At 38.6% G+C, this 19,683-nt stretch overlaps 1 long non-coding RNA gene across 1 annotated transcript in view; it reads right to left on the bottom strand.

Annotated features, from left to right (window-relative positions):
- Positions 1–10,566: 10,566 nt before the first annotated feature.
- Positions 10,567–19,683, bottom strand: part of LOC150005183 (uncharacterized) — a 291,449-nt gene continuing 282,332 nt past the window's right edge. The window contains exon 4 of the long non-coding RNA XR_016512425.1: positions 10,567–10,627. This is a non-coding gene — a long non-coding RNA (uncharacterized LOC150005183). The remainder of the gene's footprint in view (positions 10,628–19,683) is intronic.

Genomic DNA, 19,683 nt, shown 5'->3' with positions numbered 1-19,683 from the left:
AGTATGTTAGCCTTCCATGGTAAGTTCCCCGAGGTTAAGGTTAGGAGCAGTCCCCACCCAGTACATCTCATAGCACCCCATTTCAAGATTCACCATGAAATAATGTCTAAATAACTTATTGCTGTCATCAGTGTTCACAGGGCCACACATAACCACTGTCCTTGCCCAAAACACCCCAAAACTTGTATTTTGTTTAAACATTGGCAAAGATTATGGGCATTAGGCAAAATAGCTCAGCACTAAATTAACAATATACATTCTTATTGGAAAGTGGTTATTTTCATCAGTACAATGGCTTTTTGAGATTTTGGCAACAAACTGGGGGAAAAAGTAAGTCTTTATATGTGGATTTTCACGTTATTAAATTTGATTCATCTTATTACATAAGAAGACAGTGGCTTAGGGACCCACTTCACTGAAGGCAAAGTTACGCAGGGAAGCTGAGGCCCAGAATCCTTAAGTCGAGTTTACATGTGCTGTGGTGCAGCCTTTGGTGGCCTCAAAAAGCTTTTAAAAGAATTTTGGTCATAAGGAACTAAAAACTCCCAGATGTGGAGAACTAATGGGGGTAGATGTAAAGACGGGGACACAAATGGAGCATGGGACTAACTGCATGGCAAAACCAGTTCTAAGTATGAAGGAGAAGGAGCATAGTATTGAAGGAAGGGTTCCGGGGGCTGCCAGATAAGCCAATAAAGTGATTTTCAAGATAATAACCAACCAATAATTTTAATGATAAGATTACTGCCACCAATAATCTCTCAGTGACTAAAACTTGAAATTACTTGAAACTTATAATATGAATGATTCATCTGGAGAATCTCACAGGCTCCAATAGGACAGTGATGGGAAACCCTGCAGAGTTTTGAGGCAAAGGCCTAAAAATTAAGAGCAAAATGGATATTAAAGAATACATGTGGAGATCAAAAAGGGGATGAGAATTTAATATCCAAGGATAGTACCCGAAGAGAGCTAGAGGAATGAAAAATCATAAACACTGTGATTCATGACTATGGATTTGTAGCCATCAGAATCGAGAGATTGACTATGAAGGAAAAGAAAAACTTTTCTGAAATATTATTCATTAGTTCACACAAGGGAGCCACATATCACAGGAAAAGAAAGTCACTGTGAGGGTAAAGCTATGAGAAAGCAGGTGAATAACCAGATGCTTTTAGGGGGCCCAGAGATCAAAAGCACAGTTTTCCCTTCCTCAGTGGTGGGAAGGTATAGTTCCTAGCTATAATTCTGATTAGTTTCTTAGGGTTGCTATAATGAAGCCCACAAACAGTTCAGGAGGCTAAAAGTTCAAAATCAAGGAACTGGCAGGGTGGGTTCCTTCTGAGGGCTGTGAGAGAAAATGTGTTCCACGCCCTTCCCCCTGCCTCGGGCGACTTGCTGGCCATCTTGGGCAGTCTTTGTCTTGCAGCAGTGTAACCCCAGTCTTCAGATTGTCATTCTCCTTGTGTCTCTATGTCCACGTCTAAATTTCCCTTTTGATCTCATCTGTACTTGATTGTCTGAGAAGACCCTGTTTCTAAGTAAAGTTACATCTATAGATACTGGGGGTTAGGACAGCAATCAATATCTGTTGAGGAGAAACAATTTCACCCATAACAGCCCCACAAGTTTTTCCTGATAAACCCTAAAATGACATCTCCTTAGAGTCTGAATCTGACATGACACACAAGTGAGAACTGATCACTCTGATGAATTTACCCAGCAAAGCAGACAGACGACAAGGTGCTTAGTGTAACACCTAACACATGTGTGTAAATACATATTGGAAGAGGGAATTCATAAATAACAATACATTTGATGCCCTTTTGTACACCTTGGGGATATGGATTTACACATATCAAAAGATGGAGGCAAAAACTGGAAGGTACCTTGCCAACCCCACATGCCATCCAAGAAAAAAATAAAATACTTTCCTACTTTCCATGGGTCTTCCACATATGGCTTTTCCAGTGCTATGCCTACTGTGCCATGCCTGGCATAATTACTGGACTTAATTTTGCAAACCTCTCCCTGTGCATTTCACTTATAAACTTCCTTCTTCTCCTCTCAACAACCAAATCATTTACTTGCTAAGCAATTTACTTGACACTGTTCATCATTTTTCACTGATTCATTCATGTATTCACCCATCTATTCATTCATTCCAGTAATCTTCAACACTTTGGAGTCCATGCTTCTTTTAGTAACATATTTTAGAACACCTGCTTTACTATTTCAGAATGAAAGTTATAGACAATATAGCTCACCTACACATATATTTTTTAAGAAGTTAATATAATTCCCTGACTACAATATCAAGGAAAAATTCAAGCAAAGTAATTTATGATAAAACAATAGTTATTTCAATGTGTAAATGCTCAGGCATAAAGATGTGTGAGATGCTCTCCCCTATATGCAGAATTGTAGGACCATTTTGGTTACAAATGCGGACTGATAAAAACGTGTAGTATTGGCGACTCAAATACCAAGAAGAGCACTGTCATCAGTGACATGATTTCCTAAAGTGGTGCATCACTCTTAGAAATGTTCTAAAATAAAAGATAAGCCTACACCTGATTTACATGGCAATTATAGACCTAAATAATTCAGGATATAATAAAAGCATACCATATTTTGCATTTATATGTAAAATGGATTTATGGTATAGATTTAGTTCATTATAATTTATTCCTGAGGTGCTCTTAATACAAATGTCTGGTGAGACATTGAAAAGTCACAAGGATGTGAGGCAATTCTTCATTATTTGCAACTATTGTGCACAGAGCAGCACATTTAGCCACCTTGCCCCTGCCCATTAAATGCCTATAGAGCTCCCTCATTGTGACATCCAAAAGCCCATCCACAAATTTCCAAAATCCCTGACGAGTGAGAAATATGGATTCAGCCATTCCACATACCTTAAGGAGTTTCCAATGTATCAGGAGTCAGGTTAACAGAGGAGCAGAAGAGGAGAAGTTACGAAAACAACGAAAGACTACAGAATAAACATGTATAATAAATCAAAGCAGGCACAGTGGGTGTGTGGGTGGGAGGGGATGTTACTAGCTTTACAAAATCAAGCCTTAGAGGGCTAATCAGGGTTTTAGATACAATTCATTTTAGGTAATTATGACTTGCCAATGGGAGTGCAGTATCCTTGAAGACAGATATAGTCTTTTAAAAAATCTTTTTATTGCCTTGATATTCACAGCCAACCTGGATTTGTTAAAATAAGACTGATTTTCATCGAAGCAAGAAGAGTTCCAATCCAGTCTCACCATTTTTGTCTAAGCAACCTTATGTGCTGGTTACCTGGGTCTTTGTTTCTCTATTTATCTTTTCCAGTTGGCAGAGACAACACATGTAACATGTAGCACACTAAATAAATAGTAACTACTTTTAATACTCATTCTCAGGCAAAGTAAAAAATAAAACAAGAGTGATGATAGTACCACATGATCCTTATTTGGCCTGGTGGCTTCAAGTTCTTAGAGGTGACCTAGAGCTTGAAAAATAAAATTAATTAGTCTCTCTCTCTCTTTTTCTTGTCTGTCAGCCTGTTTCTCTCTTGTTTTCTCCCTCCTTCCTTGTCTTCATCTCCCTCTCCTTCTCTCTCCCCTTCTCTCTTCCCTGTTTAAGTTACGAAGAATCATTCAAATATCAGAGGAAGCCAAAGTTGAAAAACAGAGAAGCAAAACAGAATAGGGAGCTATATCGCTTTAATGGCACAGCATACATCTTCAGAGCTTCTGTGAGACTGCCTGAGATACATCCCAAAGATGGTCCAGAGAGTGGCCAACTGGTGGCAATACCACCTGTCCTCACATCCATCTACCTGTGCAGAGGTTACTCTCCTGTCTCTCAAGTTCATCTAAATGAATTATTCTTCATTAGGGGAAAAGCAGACCATATGAAGTATATAGGAGCTGAAGACTCATGAATTCATCGAGAGAAATTTGGAACATATCATTGAAGTTCTAATATATCACAGCTAACTGTTGTGGTAATCCCAAATTTCACAGGTTCAATTTTTAAGGTAAAACATATTTTTATGTCTGTTTAATTTAACTTTCTAATAAGTCGTCGTCGTCGTCGTCGGCAGCCGTCCGTCTCGAGAGACGATGGTGTAGCTTCTAAAGAGTCTACCTGCACCGCCGAGAATGGCTGTGCAGTCCAACTCGGGAGTGACACGGTATCTGTCTCCTCCCGTGTTGAATCGACATCTTGCGATGACGCTGGAGTGTCCTCTCCAGTGAAGCTGAAGCTACAGAGCCTGGGCAGGGTGATATGGAGGGTCTGCTGTTGCCCATGCAGCAGACCCCCCCTCTCTTCGCAGCTGAAGGGTCCAAGGGAAAGACGGAGTCAATACAGCTTGGCTTCAGGTGCGCCGCAGGAGTTGCCGGTGTTGACTACAACGTCAAACCGCCTTAGGGACTCCGGCTCCGGATTTTCTGTCGGGGTTTACTCCCTTAGCCTTTCCCCTGAAGAGGTATGCCGCAAGGCAGCGGAGGTTTTTTGGAGTCAGAGTTTTCCTTCTCTAATAAGTAGAACATCAAAATTGATATGAACTCTAAATTATCACTCTTTTCTTCACTGTCCTTGTTCTATTTTTGTATATTTTTCCAAACATGCTCTCCCTAAGAATAATCATTAATTAGCAGGATAACACAGAGATCAATCCATTCCTGTTTATATGATATCCTCTGTGGACTGAAAGCCTATTTCTGTTAAAAGACATGTCCAGAGTTGAGATTATCTTTTGGACATTGTAGTTAATTTGATAAAATTGAACAATAATCTTTTTGTTTCTAACTTGCATTCACATACTCTTGATCCCTTTGGGGTAAAGTTCAACAAACAGAATGATCCCAGCTTCTCATTAGAACTACTCAAAGAATTACACACTGTACTCAATCAGAGAGTCTGGGGGAATTGTAGAGATATTAAGAAGAAGACACAAAGATTCCTTTATTTTTGGGGAAGAGGGACTGTACACAAATAAATACTTATCACCCTTTAAGAAATGAACTCATAAAATTCACACGTGGCTCTAGGCCTATGCAAGACCACTAGAACTGTTCGATCAACTCAAAAATGTAAACTCTATTTCTAAAACATTTAGGTGAAAGCATTTACTTCCCCCAGTCTCAGAACTTCAAAGTACCCAATGATCAAAGGCAGCTCGAATGAGCCAAATTGTTATATTTGAGTTTACTCAAATTTCTAACAAGCTTCTTTTACTTTATTTTACCTTATTTTTATTTGGCTTAAAAATGGGAAGGATACATATATATGACATACACACACACATGGTATTCACTAAATACTAACAATATAGTAAGCCTCATACATCTTAAAATTAGATGTGATCCCAGTTCAGCAGGGTCATTGTTTATGTTTAAGGACAAATATAACTCAGAGTAGAAAGAAGACAAGGCCACAGAGCAAAGGTGATGGATAGCAGGAATTAAGGAGTTAATTTTAGCTACCAGTGATCTGCACGTATTTAAAACAAGATCAACACACCTCTGGGACAATTGTTCTTAACATGCAGTAAGAAAGTCCAATCCAGCCGCACATGCTACTTTAGACAAGTTGGGTAACAAGGCTCCTCTGGGTTTTGTAAGACTCACAGTCTTGTCTCTCCAGAAGGTTTGGGCCTTTTTAAAGGCCATTTTGTTACTTTGATAGGAGGGCAATTTCTGGTTATTAAAGAAGCAGGGGGAAAGAACTCTCATTTTAAGATGCTGAAGTTAAACTGAGATCATTTTGAAAGTGGCTCTGAAGCCAAAACTTCTAACAAATATTTTCCAGCTCACAACAACCTATAAAAAAGCACATGTGCAGCAATAAAACAGAACAAGCAGCCATGAAAGGAACATAAAGAGAGTCAGACGGACAGCTGTCCAACGTTCACAGAGCTCAGGAGCATGGCATTTTGAGATTGCCCTGGCATAACATATCAGGTTTCCCTCTCACTGGAAGTCACGCTTTCCTGGAGGAGACAAGCTCTCTGCTCATAGCATAGAGCTAAGCAGAGGCATCTGAAGGGACTTCTTGACTCGGGTCCACCCTCCTCTCCTCATTTTGATGAAAAATGATTGCCACTTCTATAGTAGTTAGTGAAACTAAAGAGGTTGTGAAGTCCTTCCATGTCCTTCATCTCTGAGGACTTCCGGAAGCATCATGGGAAAGAGGTACCCATGGTGTACTTGCGCAAGTAATCTGAGGGGTTAAGTTGGCCTCATTGCTCAACACACTGGGAAAGAAGTGCACTTTGCGGATCCAAGATTTGGGCTTGGAATTTGGTTTCCACGTTAACTAGCTGTGCAAGCTTTTTCTCTAAGCCTCATGGTCTTCATCTATAAAATGGGACTATTGCTCCTGGCCTGGGAGCAATATTAGGAAGCTATTACAAAAAATTAAGAATAACATGCCATTATATGCTCAGTGGATTACCAGGAGGTACCTGACACATGGTAGTATTTTTTCTCTTATTTTAACTCCCTCTTTTCTTATATGTGTTCTAATGTCTAGGCTTATAGAGACTCCATGATACATGAATTAAGTCAGAATGCAAAGACAAGCATATGCACATGCCAGAGATGGCCTTAAGTTCACCTCTCTCCTGAAAACCATTTCCCCCACTTAGAACAGAGTTTCTGAAAAGTGGTCACAGCTTGTTTTCTGAATTGTGAATGGTGACAAATGGTCAAACCCATAGCCAAGAGTTTTACCACTGGTACCAACTAAAGAAACATGAGTTGTTTGCCTGCAAATGGCTCAGTGATGAGGAGAAAATCTGAGCTATATATCAACTGCTGGAGTTGAAAAGGCCTTGGAGATTATCTAATTTCATTTTTTTCTATTACAATGTTTCTTTCTAATGTATACCCTCCTTTATCCTTAAAATACTTGTCTATGATAATTAAATAAAACTATTCTTTAAATAAAAAATAGTTGATCGAGAGAAATTCAAAGATGTTAAGTAACCAATACGTGGAGTCAAGAGCATCTCTCTATGTGGGAATGGGAACATGTGTACTATAGGAAAAGAGAGGGTAAATATACAGAGTTCAGATTCTAATCCAGGAGGACAGGCCACCAGAGTCAGAGGTGAATGGACGGAAGAGTCCTGAGTCAGTGTAGCATCAGAAGTCACTATGAAAATTGTTCCCACTCCCCTTTGAAGTAGAAGGTTCTTGAGCCTTTATAATACATGATGTTAAAGAACCTTGTTACAGGGAAGGGGAACCTAGACGTGTACAGATTATGAAGGAAACACCAGCAAATCCCATAGTTCAATGACATGATTCTCTTTATGGAATCTTTCCCCAACATGTTTGTTCCCTTTGTATTCCATATTAGCTGGCTTTTTCACCCAAGCATGTGTTTTGCTAGTTATTGAGACTTTATAGAATTTGGCTACCTGCTTAATTAACCTCAGGACTTGAATAAAACTTTTAAGTTTATTTTTAGCCAAGAGAAAGTCTGTGTGTAACTTTTAAGACCTTACCCTTGTCCCGGGGTTTTTCTAAACCACAAGCCGTAACAAAGACAACTCCCTATTCAAGGGCCAACTAACAGACTGCATAGTAACAGTGGCTTCTTTCAATAGTTTTCATCTGAGTGGCTTTCACGTGCTTTGTCTGTAGCTAAAAATAATAAAACAGTGTATTAGCCAGTGTTTGAAGTAAGCCAACATTCAAGTTTCCAGCTTGAAGTTTCTGTACCTTGTAATCCTTTTACCCCTTCTTCAGCCACCATTAAGGTACAGCTACTCAGCTTCCTCCCCCTAAGATCCTCAGAAAAAAACTGTCATTAATTCTGTATCCTCTTTTTATTGAACTGCAAACCCTCTCCTTCTAAAGGTTGAATGACATGAGATTTCCAAGGTTTGATCTAGAAAAATGGCAATTAAATTGCCTTATGGTTTAATCTAGTAGTGATAACACCTTGTGCTTTATTAGTAATTGTGAAATGAAAAGAACAGCGTTTTATTTAGATGTGAAAGGAGCCCTGGCTATGACACAGCCCAGCTCATTCAGGGTACAGGCTGGGCCTCGGAGGCTCTGATTGGCAGAAGGAATTAGAAAGCTAACATCACCAGCTAGAGACAGAGCCTCATTAGGTTCTAAATGAGTTGACTCTTATCTCAGTACTCTTAGCTTCATAGCAAGGGTCAGCAAAGTTTTTTTTTGGAAAGAGAAAGATAGTAAAGATTTTGGGATTTATGGGCTATATGGTCTCTAACATTATAGCACAAAAGCAGCATAGGCAATATGTAAACAAATGACTGTGACCATGTTCCAATAAAACTTTATTTACAAAAATAGATGTTGGGTTGAATTTGGCCTGTAGGTTGTGTAATAGGCCAAGGACTGCTCTATAGAGTCTTTGACCTAAAATACCTGCAAAGAAATAGGTGATGAATTTGTATATTGAGAACCTGTTGTGTTCAGGGGTGCTAATCCATCATTAAGATCTCATCCACTCTGTTCTGCATTTTTCTTACTCAGTAACCAAAGGAGCCTAAAAGTGCTGGGATTTGCTTGTGAGCATCTAGGGCTTGCAGCTACCTAAGAGGCTGCCATCTGTAAGATTAGATCACTCAGGATGGGAATAATATTCTTGTCTTGCTTAACTCCTTGGCTACATTTACAAAATATGCTTCTAATCTTAAAAAAGAAATGCATTAAAACATGCTGTCCATCAGGCTCGCTGAGCTATGGAATTAGATACAGATGCTCTTGGGTAAAATTTTAAAAACTTTAACAATTATTTAGTCAAACCCCGTCATGTAGTAGCTGAAAGTAACATCATTATATCATTTGTATTTGGTGAACAATATTTTTCCATCTCTCTTGATAGCAACGAAGTTACTTTGGCTATGTCTATTCTCGATTTGAACTTGAGTAGCAGGGGAGAATGTTATTAAGCATTTTAAAAGAGTTTATAAGTCACATGCTCTGGTCAGAAATCTAAAATACAGATGGGAGGAATTATAGTCAGGTCATTCTAAGAAGGAAAACAAGTCTGTGTATATCAGGCATGTTAATACTGTGATTACCATCAACACCTCTGCAGTGAAAGTCTGTCCATCCGTCTGTTCATCTGTCCATCCATGCCACCAAACATGCAGACATTCAAACATCTATGCCCTACCAGGAGCTGAGGGATCCTAATTAGGTGGGATGACCCTCTGCTCTCAATGAGCTAAAAATGACAAGACAGAAAGACCATAACTCAGAGAAAAATTAAGGCAGTGCTTTAAAAGAAAAACTTGTAAGTACCAAGCAAATATTTGGAGGAATTCCTTGTGAAGCAGCAAAATGCAAAATAATCACCAGGAAGAACTCTGAGGTGCTCCTATTGAGCTATGAACCAGGAAGATTCTGGAATATGTGCCATGGATGCCTGATGCAGCACAGTGGAAACAGTTCATCTTTCTATCTCCAGACATCAAATCAGGCAACCTGTTTCTAAAAGGTGGGAAAGCTCACGGGCTCCAAAGTTTGTCCTTAAACAGGCAATAATTTCTTCTCAATCACATGATATGGATGCTTTCTATGAATAAGTCATAACAGTCTTGAAGAATTCTAACTCTACTTTTATTCTATTGTACTTTCTACCCAACATTTTAGAGAGGATTGAAAGTAAGAAACAGCTTAGTAGAGTCAAAAGTGGTCAAGGACATTTAAAAAGCTCATGTGATATAAATTGGCAGAAAAGGTCCCTGGGAAGTTGAGAACAATAGATATTATTAGTACTTGGGAAATGAGTAAGAGAATCAAAGAGAACTTCACAATCAAAATCGAAGTTCACCCCAGGATTCTCATTAGTGACTTTTATGGCACCAACTGCTAATTCACTGTTCCCATTATCAAGTGGCCACTTTCATCAGGTATATTGATTGGTCACATATGCCGATTACATTTTGTGTTTACATTTTATAAAACTAAGCAACATATCAGCATGGTTTTGAAAGAGCTAAATTCTAAAATTAATCATTTATCTGGTTCTATATCTCTGCCAATAGCACTAACGGTATAATTTTAGTCCAAGAGAAACCAACACCCAATGGAATAAAAACTCACCCTGGATATGAACCATCTTGTTTTCTGTGGTCCATTAAACCAATCAACCAAGAGCAAAGAGAAGTAATTCCAGTGGTACTTACTTGCAGGTGACGGGGTGCTGCATCCACTTGGGGGAGGGTGCCCATGAAGACCATGGAGAGGAGGCAGGGAAAGTCCTCCAATGACCGGCGGAAAGAGTAATGGGTAGGGTGCGGCTGGATAGTGAGTCATGTGTCCACTCACTGCTGGGACGGGGCATGCGTGGCTACTGGTGGTCATGTTTCAGGCCTCACAGGATGGAATGGAAGGTGCTCTGGGGTGGGAACACATCACTCCAGGCCTTGAACCAAAGTTGGAGTGGTAAATTCAGAGCAAGATTTGAGTCTGAGCAGTGTTCTGGACCAAAGGCAAGACAATTCAACAGAGGACCTTGCTTCTCCCCAACATGGTTTATCCACCTCTCATCTTGCTGTGCCAATTACAGATGTCTTTTTTTTCAGTTTGAGACTGGAAAATGCTATCACTTTAAAAGTCCGGAGCTGTTAATCCTGAAAGAAAAAAAGAAAGTGTGTGTGTGTGTGTATATATATATATATATATATATATATATATTTCAGAAGTCAAAAATATTCTCCTTTTAATCAAATTATGTGAAAAATCTCTAATATTAATGTCTCCTAATTCCCAGTTTTTCCCCTATACTCACTACTTTAATTTTCTTAACTGTTCACATTCTAATATAGAATGATGCTTACACACAGTTTCAAAATAACTCCATCTGATATTAAATAGCGATCTCCACTCACCATAATTCTTATAATCTTCACCCTGCTTAACTTTTCGCCATGGCATTTAACTTGATCCATTACACAGTGGGAGTGTTTGTTCTTGTCTGTTTCCCCTACTAGAATGTACTCACCAGGAAGGAAAATTTTTCTGTTTTGGTAACGGCTATGTTTTAAGCTCTTATAAAAGTACCAGACAGGCAACAGATGCTCAATAAATATTTGTTAAATAAATAAATGAATAAATAATTTTCTTTCTTCTTTTAGAAAAATTGATTAATGTTGTTCTCGCCTTTGTGCTTCCAAAATTTTATATATTTCATATAAATAACTTTGGATTTTAATGCAGCCATTGGGAATGATATACCCAACAAGATAAGTATAATTGTGGGAGAAAATTAATCTAATGAAAGCTAAGTAAGAGATATAGTCATCAAAGATCAGAGAAATATTTTATATCAACTCCTTATTGTCAATGGTAGACACTTTTCTTTTAAGAACACTACTTGCCCATCCGTCTCTCCATCAACTGATCCATACAACTATCACCCATTTGTCCATTTGTTCAATCATCAGAGATATACATAGAGTGGAAGAACGCTAATGTGAAGTTTCTAGTTTTAACGGCTCCCATTGAGGTCATTTTGTTCGGGTGGATGAAACTTCCCTGATCTCTACAAAGGACATTGTATGGGTTGCCCAGCACTCAGAATTCCTTGAGAATAGGAATGGAAGAAGACTGAAATAGATTCCAGGTTGGGCTGGCTGTGAACTTTAGAGGATTACCTTGGCCCTGATGACCAATATTCAGTAAAGTTTCCAAATTCTGGAGCTCACTGAATGGCAAGCCCTGGGTGTAAAACTAAGTAGCACAAAGCAGGACCAGTACATATCTCAAGGCAAGCATAAAGGCCAGTTATTAACAGCATGATCTTACAGAGCCAGGCTGCCTTTGTTCAAGTGATGGTTCCACCCCTTGAACAATAACCTTACCTGTCAATATGTCGGTTTTTATTTTAAAATTGGGATAATAATAGAACTTACTCCTGAGGGGAGCTGTGAGGATTAAATGAGGTAATATCAAGAGAAGAACAGTACCTGGTGCAGAGTAAAGGCTAGGTAGATAGTGAACACTAGGCAAAAGATTGCTGTCCACACATCTATCATCCCATCAAATGCTATGCTCCTGAGAACAAGCTTGCTAGAATGGACAAGAGGCTCTGGGGTCAGGGCAGGGAAGACAATACATCACAGTAGTCCTAGGAAAATAGTATTAGGACTGAAACATCTGTCAGAGAAGAAGAGGTAGGATCTAGGTAAATGCAAGAATAAAGACACATGAAAGCATACTGACTCCTCAGTTTGTGAAATTAGCCAGTTTGGTTATTACAAACCCTAAAATGTTCTAATACATAACAACTTCCATTGATTTGTTTACCACGTGTCAGGCACTTCACTTATGAGCTCAGAGTTGTGGAGCTCTAAGAATAGCACCATAAGGCAGTTATTATTATCCTCATTTTTCAGAGGAAAAAAAACTTAAGCCTCTGAATTTAAGTAATTGCCCCCAATGTCACAAAGTCAGCCTGTGGCTAAGCCAGAATTTGCACCTAGATCTGGCTGGTTGTACCATCTCTGCTCTCTCCCCTCTGACATGCTGGTCTTATATTTGCACTGAGTGCCTGCATTGTCCTGGTTGTACCCCACAGAGGAAAACGTCCGTGAGCAGTTGTGATGTGAGCAGCTGTCCTCACTCAGATGACATTCTCCACAGGACCTTGAATCCCTGGCCTATTAATATTAAAAATGAACTTCATCAGCACACCATATGGTCCCAGGCTCCCTGGAACTCCATGAACCTTACAAAGGAGACCACATTCCGGGTTGGCTTATGCAACACACAAAAGTGATGTCCCACCCCAAATATCAATGTCCTTTTCAAACTTTCAAACCACAACTTGTTTCTCTAATGAAAAGAAACTCAATGGACTATGAGAGGTGAATGTTTCCAGGGCTTTCTCACCTAAAAAAAATCACACGCCATCTAATATATTTAGCACTTGAGTTGTGTAGTTTGTAGCAAATTAATTAGAAAATAAACAATACCATTTAGTGTTTGCTGCATTTCCACTCAATCTGATTTTTAAATCACACGCACAAAGCCCAGCATTGTTATAAATGGTCTTTTCTATCTCCATTAGACAAACTACCTCATTAACTGGTAGAGCTGACAGTTCAGCAAACCCACCCCCGCAGGGCACAATTCTTAGATTTTTAAAGCTTTTTGTTTGTTTTTACCAACCAGGGACTATTTCTACCCTCAATATCCTTTATTTCTTTTTGCTTTCAAACACTGCAGATTTTTGGCATTCTGGCTGCCTGGTTGAAAGGTCTGGAATCATGCTTAGGATCTTAAAAAAAAAAATTACTGATACTGATAATAGGCAAAAGAGAGAAAAAAAAATCAGTGTGTCAGGAAACTCCTGTTATGTTGGTGGAAAACCAAACAGTCACTGGGACTGTGTTCACATATGTGACCGATTAAGACTATTCCTGGAAGCAGAGAATTTTCTTTGTTTCAGGCTTTTAGAAAAAAACGATGAATGCTGGTATTAGCAGTGCTTTTTTCCTTCATGCCTGATTTGAGTTTGGGCTCACTCAGGGTTCTTCCCTTCATCTAAGGCAAAGCAAACAGGAGCCGGGGTGCAAGAGGGGAAAGAAGTGGGGACTGGGGCAGGAGGTGTTGAATCTACAACCCATCATCCCTGAGTATCAGTTTCTTCATCTGTGAAAGGGGTCAAGAGAAGAGGAGTAAGTTTTAAATCAAGTTTCTTACACTTGTGCTGTTCAGAAAACAAGCGTTTAACAAGAAGTTACTAACTGAAAAAAAAATGCTGGGAATGATATTTTAGAGCAGCAAACAGAAAATATTTTTAAATACCTGTTTGCATGGTTGATGTTGTTATACAGTAATCTGCCTTTGCTAAACAGGGGAATGAGAGTAGGTGGAGGGATAGGTCTACTCACCAAGCACTGGGATGCCACGTGCCAGCGCCGTGGCCGAGGTCCCAGAAATTGTTAACAACTACGCTTGTATCTTTGAGATTGTATTATGAATAAAACACGGTCTATTTTCTCCAGCTTAATTTGTTAATGCTTTTATTCCAATATAAGATTTAAAATATTGCATTTTAATCATTTCATGTCACATTTAGTTCACTGGAAGTGGTTTTTGTATTCATTTCAGCTTAACATTGCATGTAAACTTCGAAGCTTATACTTCTAAATATTTAAATTAATCTTATAAACATGACACCTACATGTGATTTTCTTTTTAAAAGACAAATAGTTCCTTTCGACTAGTGGTTTCGAGAGCAGAGTCTCTGAATCAGCAGCATCAGCATAACCTGGAAACTTAGAAATGCATACTCCTCGGGCCCCGCCTGAGACAGGCAAACCCAGCAATCTGTATTCTAATAAGCCCTCCAGGTGATTCTGATTCAGCTAGAAGTTCAGAACCACTACTCTAGACATGAAATTGACAAATTTCTTCGGCAAAGAAAGCAAATATTTTAGATTGTAGGCCAATACGGTCTCTGTCACAACAACTCAACTCTGCCTTTGTACCAACTTCTTAGAGCACAGAAACAAACACAGCCAATCCATAAATGAGTAGGCATGGCTGTATACCAATAAAATATTATTGACAGAAGCAGCAGCCTGGCAACTTTGGTCCTCGGACCATGGCCTCCCGAATTCTGCTTTAGATTCGTAAAGAAAAACAGCAATCTGCCTTCCCCATCCTTAAGCTCTCCTGCCTACAAGCAACTACTTGAAAATATTTTAGCTGAGCTTTTTCCTGTTACTTATATTTATATGTAACATACTTAAACAACTTGTTTTCATAATTTTGTAAAATTTTCCTTACTACCTATTGGTTTTTACTATAAATGTGATTTAGCTCTATTAGGCTATTGCCCACACATACAAAACCCTTCCCCCTCTCTTACTCCAAACAGAATTTCATCACAATTTAAAAAATGAAAATCATTCAATCATTTATATTATTATGCTTACATAATTATTACTAGGTAAATATTGTTACAGCTGAGCCATGATACTCTCTATTTACAGTTCTTCTCTTATAAAACTTTTGATTTTTTCCTGGAGTTAATAATTGCTTTGTTTATATAAGTTGATTTTTTTTCTACCTATGAATAATTCTTTCCTAACTCTCTGACAATTTTGCCAGCCATGTCATATGATATATGAGTTCTACAATTGGGGACATTCCTCTCACCCTAGGGCTTACTGGCTGCTTTCCTAGTCTCATATATAGATGCCAAAGTAGGACTTTCTATGGCTGCTTTTCTATTTTTTTGGAACTCTCTTTTCTAAATCTCATGCACTCTGCTTTCTTGGTGTACCTCTTCATCTTGGTGGCTTTTTTCCTAAAAGCCTCCTGAGAAATGGTACATGGAAGAAAAAATTTTTTGAGACTTTGCATATATTAAAATATTTTATGCTACACCTCACACCTATCTGATAGTTTGGCTAGGTTAAAATTGTCTGCAATTAGCATCACTTGTGTTTTTGTTAACTTGAATGGTTTCTTCTTTTTACAACTCCTTCCTATAATTTTAGTAAGTATTTGGGAGGGAATAAGGAGAAGTGCATTTGGTAATCTATTATATTTCACCAGAAAGTCACTACATTTAGAGAAAGTAACCTGTGATCAAATACATTTGAAAGCCCTAGAATGAATAATCCCTTATGCTGTTCAGCTCTAAATTCTTTCTATGAAAATGGAATTAAAGACTAATCTAAGAGGAAACGGTTCACTCAAGACCCCAGCTGAGATACGGTTAATTCATTCAATGTCCAAATTATTATTTGTATGTGACAAAAGAAAGACAGTCCCGGTTCCAATCGGAAACTGAATAACAACAACAAAAGAAGTGAGATTTTGACCTGCCCTCGTGAGCATGCCATAGGCTTTGTCAAACACCTTTTCCTTAATAAACCAATAAAGATGGGATTTGATCTGCCTTAGCCAGGCACCCGCAGGCATATTGTATAATTAGAAATGTCATGTAATGCATTGATGACTTGATATGGACTTCTGCTGAAAACTCCAGTTCGGAAGGAGGACTCTTGCTTCCCTTGAGACACAGGAACCAGGCACTTGAACATGGCAAGGAGTGTTAATTTTATTGTGCTGGCTGCAAGTATAGTCCAAGCGATGAAACAGACAAGATTTTGGGAGAAAACACTGCATCCATTTCCTCCTACTAAAATCTAATGGCATCTTGACTGTTGTGGCTAACAGAAAAAAATAGGCAGAAGTGAACAAAAGATAGATTTTTAAATTTCTTGTGATGGAGCACAGAAAACTCTCCTGTGTTTCGTTAGCTGATATAGAATTTGTTGTGGGGAAATGTTTGCTTCAACAGACACCACATGCATAGTCCTCTTTTCCCAGTTTATTTTAGCTCGTGCCTCCCTATTTATTTAAGGCATCGGTTCCAGGTAATGCCACTTAAAATTTCTCAAATGCATTCAGCCAAATATCTGTTTTCAGCAAAAATTCCAAACTCAGCACACATTCTGTCAGTTGCTTTCACTGCTGTTCTTGAAAAGAAACGTTACCGTATGGAAGTCGGTTTTGCATGCCTGGTAGTTTTGCAGCCTTTCTTATATCCACCATCTTCATCATAAATATTACTGATAAAATTATGTTCAACTTAAACCCAGGGAAACCACAATGAGTAATTTAAATTTGACCAGAAAGAGCTATTTCTTACCTTCTTTTAATTTAATTTGGGAATGAGAGAGAGAGAACAGAGTAATTTAGAGGAAATAACGCAGTCCAAGGAGACCCTTAGACTGCCGAATGAGCAGAGGGTGAAGTCTGAATCACTCCTCTGCATCAGGAGGAGGTCATTTGGCACATTAAATACCTATTTTTCAAAGCATATACAAAGTGTCTATTCCTTTTTAGGCCATTTTTTAAAAGATTCTATCTGCTAAAGACACACAGAGTGAAAATATGACTTTCAGAAAATAACCGGCAGAAATATACATACATTAGAATGTGTGAAACTCAGATTTAATCTCAGAAATGATGGGAGTAGTAAAGTAAATGTAGATTTTTAGAGAGTCGCATTCAGCCCAGAGTTGCCAATGATGCTAGCATGGCACACACCTCCTGCAGAGTCAGCTTTACCTAGGGCCTTTTCACATAGATTCTGAAACATCATGTGTGGAGTATGTGTTGGAGCAAAAATCTGATGGTATCACTGCTTGTTTTTTTAAAAAGTAGCAGCAGGCAACCCCTTGCACAATGGCTTCCATGCTTTGTATCATGGAATCCTGCCAAACCAAGCAAAATGACTGGACTGGAGTTTGGTCCATGAGGTAGTCTAGAAGAATTTGTTTTCCCAAGGGGAATCTTCATATTGGATGGTGACCCATCTACCCTACCAGAGTCTTACTATTAATTGGTTGTGAATGCCCAATACACCAAGAAATACATAGAAAGAAGACCACAATATAAGTGGAAAGATAGAGAGAAGCTGACAGAAGCCAGGAGGCTAGAGAAATTGTGAATGAGCAAGAGACGTGAGACAGAGGACAATAGAACCAAGGTATTTATAAAAGTAGATAAGACAATTCCCAATAGCTAGAATTGTGCTTCTAAGATTGGCTTTATTGTCAAGAAGAGCACTACAAATTTTGTGTGGCCTGAACCTTTAACTGTTTTTTGCTTTGTATTTTTCCTTACTTTTATTAATATACAATGAACTACCCAGTTGGATCACTAGGCCTCAGATCCCAGAAAAACCTTATGCCCTTTTTTGAAAGGAAACAGAAACCAATCTTCAGTTCACTGAGATAATAGACTTTTGATGAAATGTCCATTTGTATGCTGAGATTAAGATTGTTATAATGTTATCAAGTCTGATTTGCAAGCACCTGTGCTTAAGTGGCAGAGTGCTGGAAAAGAGCTAAAAAAGAGATTAACAGGGATTCTTGCAACTTTTAAAATAGACATTATAAAAACATAAAAAGTATAACTTGCTGTAGTCAAACTCAGCATGCATGTGTATCTACTGTTATTTAAAAATAAATTTATAGCATATTTCTTTATTCATTTTGTAAAAGGAAAATTTACATAACAGAAATAATGGATTTCCCAAGCAGTGACTTAAAACAGTAAGTACTTAATAATCATTGATATTTCAATATTACAACATGCTTATAATTTGGGGGACAAATCTACTTCAAAAAGTGAGGCCTAGCTATAAATGTATTTTTGACAAATTTTTACACTTGTTTCTACAAAATCAGTACAGCACAAGAGCAAGAATTTTTGTCAAGTAAATAAAGCAGTCACATGGTTTTTACCTTAATAAGGAATCAGGACTGTCAGAGCTGTCACAGAACACCTAGGCACCATGAACATATGTTACTCTTGTCCACTCCAGATCTACTCAGGTTCTTGCACAAATGTTTAATCTCCCTGCTTAAATACACTGGCTTAAGGTCCCCTTAGAGCACTTCTTTTAAATACTCTTGTTGCCCAATATCCAGTGGACTATGGGTGCTATTTGAATATCCTCATTTATGATACATCAGCTGGGACAAGATCTCTGTCATTTGACCCACCTTCCTTATTTCCCAGTGCTTTCTGGACAAAACACTCTACCTAGCTCTTGCCAGCTGCCTTCTCCTTAATGGCTGGAGGGTATCCTGTGCCTCCAGATGCTAGCTTCTTGTTTAAGTCAATCTGGATATGCAAGCAATTTGTAACTACCACTGCGCAGCCCAAATATACTTCTGATGACCGCTTCTGTCTTTGGTCATTGTAGTGGGGTTCATACTCCATTCATACCGGGCCCTCTTGGAGAGGGATCAATGTCTATTTTGGGCATGATGTATAACACTGTATCATACTGTATATCATACCCTTGAGAATAAGCTTTATGGCTAGACAAATTACCATAGCTGTGGTCTTCTCCAGTCCCACATTCTTTTCATTCACACTACCCTCACCTTCTGAGGTAAAAAAAAAAAAAAAAAAAAAAAATAGCATAGCTGTATTCAGTAGAATAAAGCTTTTCAGTTGGTTTTCTAAAAATGGGTTAGAAATATGCCTGTGTCTTTGATCCCTCAACCTCCAGGGGCTGGTTAGGGCCTGAGGGCAGAGGAATTGGGACAGAGCCCTTGACCCAATACATCCATCCATTAGCACACCCCTTTGCTTACCACCATGGCCCATGCAAATATTATTACTCCATGTGTACCATAATGTGAAAAAAGTTGGGAAGCAGCCACATGAGAATTATGATACAACAGAGGGGAGGCAAGACCAAATAAACAAATACATTTTTTTCAAGCGTGGAAGAATATATAATGTTTAAAAACTAGTTTGACTGAGCTCTAGATCCCTATCCTGCCAGAGTAGGGAATTTAGTCTGTTGTTCCTAGGGCTTTCTCCTTCTTCCAGGATAATGCAAAGGATGCGGGGTCTTATGCAACCAAGACATTGGGGGTGGGCTGTAAGAAAAGGGCCAGACAATAACAAACATTGCAGAAGATATGGAGAAATCTGAACTCCTCAGCAATGCTGGTAGGAATATAAAATGGTGTAGCTTCTTTGAAAAACAGCTTAGAGCCTCAAAAACTTAAACATAGAGCTACCATATGAGCCAGGAATTCCACTTCTGAATATATACACAAGAGAACTGTAAATATCTGCCCATGTAAAAATATGACTATTCATAGCAGCACTATTTGAAATATCCAAAAAGTGTAAA

Source organism: Furipterus horrens, unplaced genomic scaffold, assembly GCF_987537825.1.
Source record: "Furipterus horrens unplaced genomic scaffold, mFurHor1.1.pri manual_scaffold_7, whole genome shotgun sequence".
NCBI lineage: Eukaryota > Metazoa > Chordata > Mammalia > Chiroptera > Furipteridae > Furipterus > Furipterus horrens.
The sequence above is the reverse complement of the archived record's forward strand: the minus strand, read 5'-3'. Positions and strand labels throughout refer to the sequence as shown.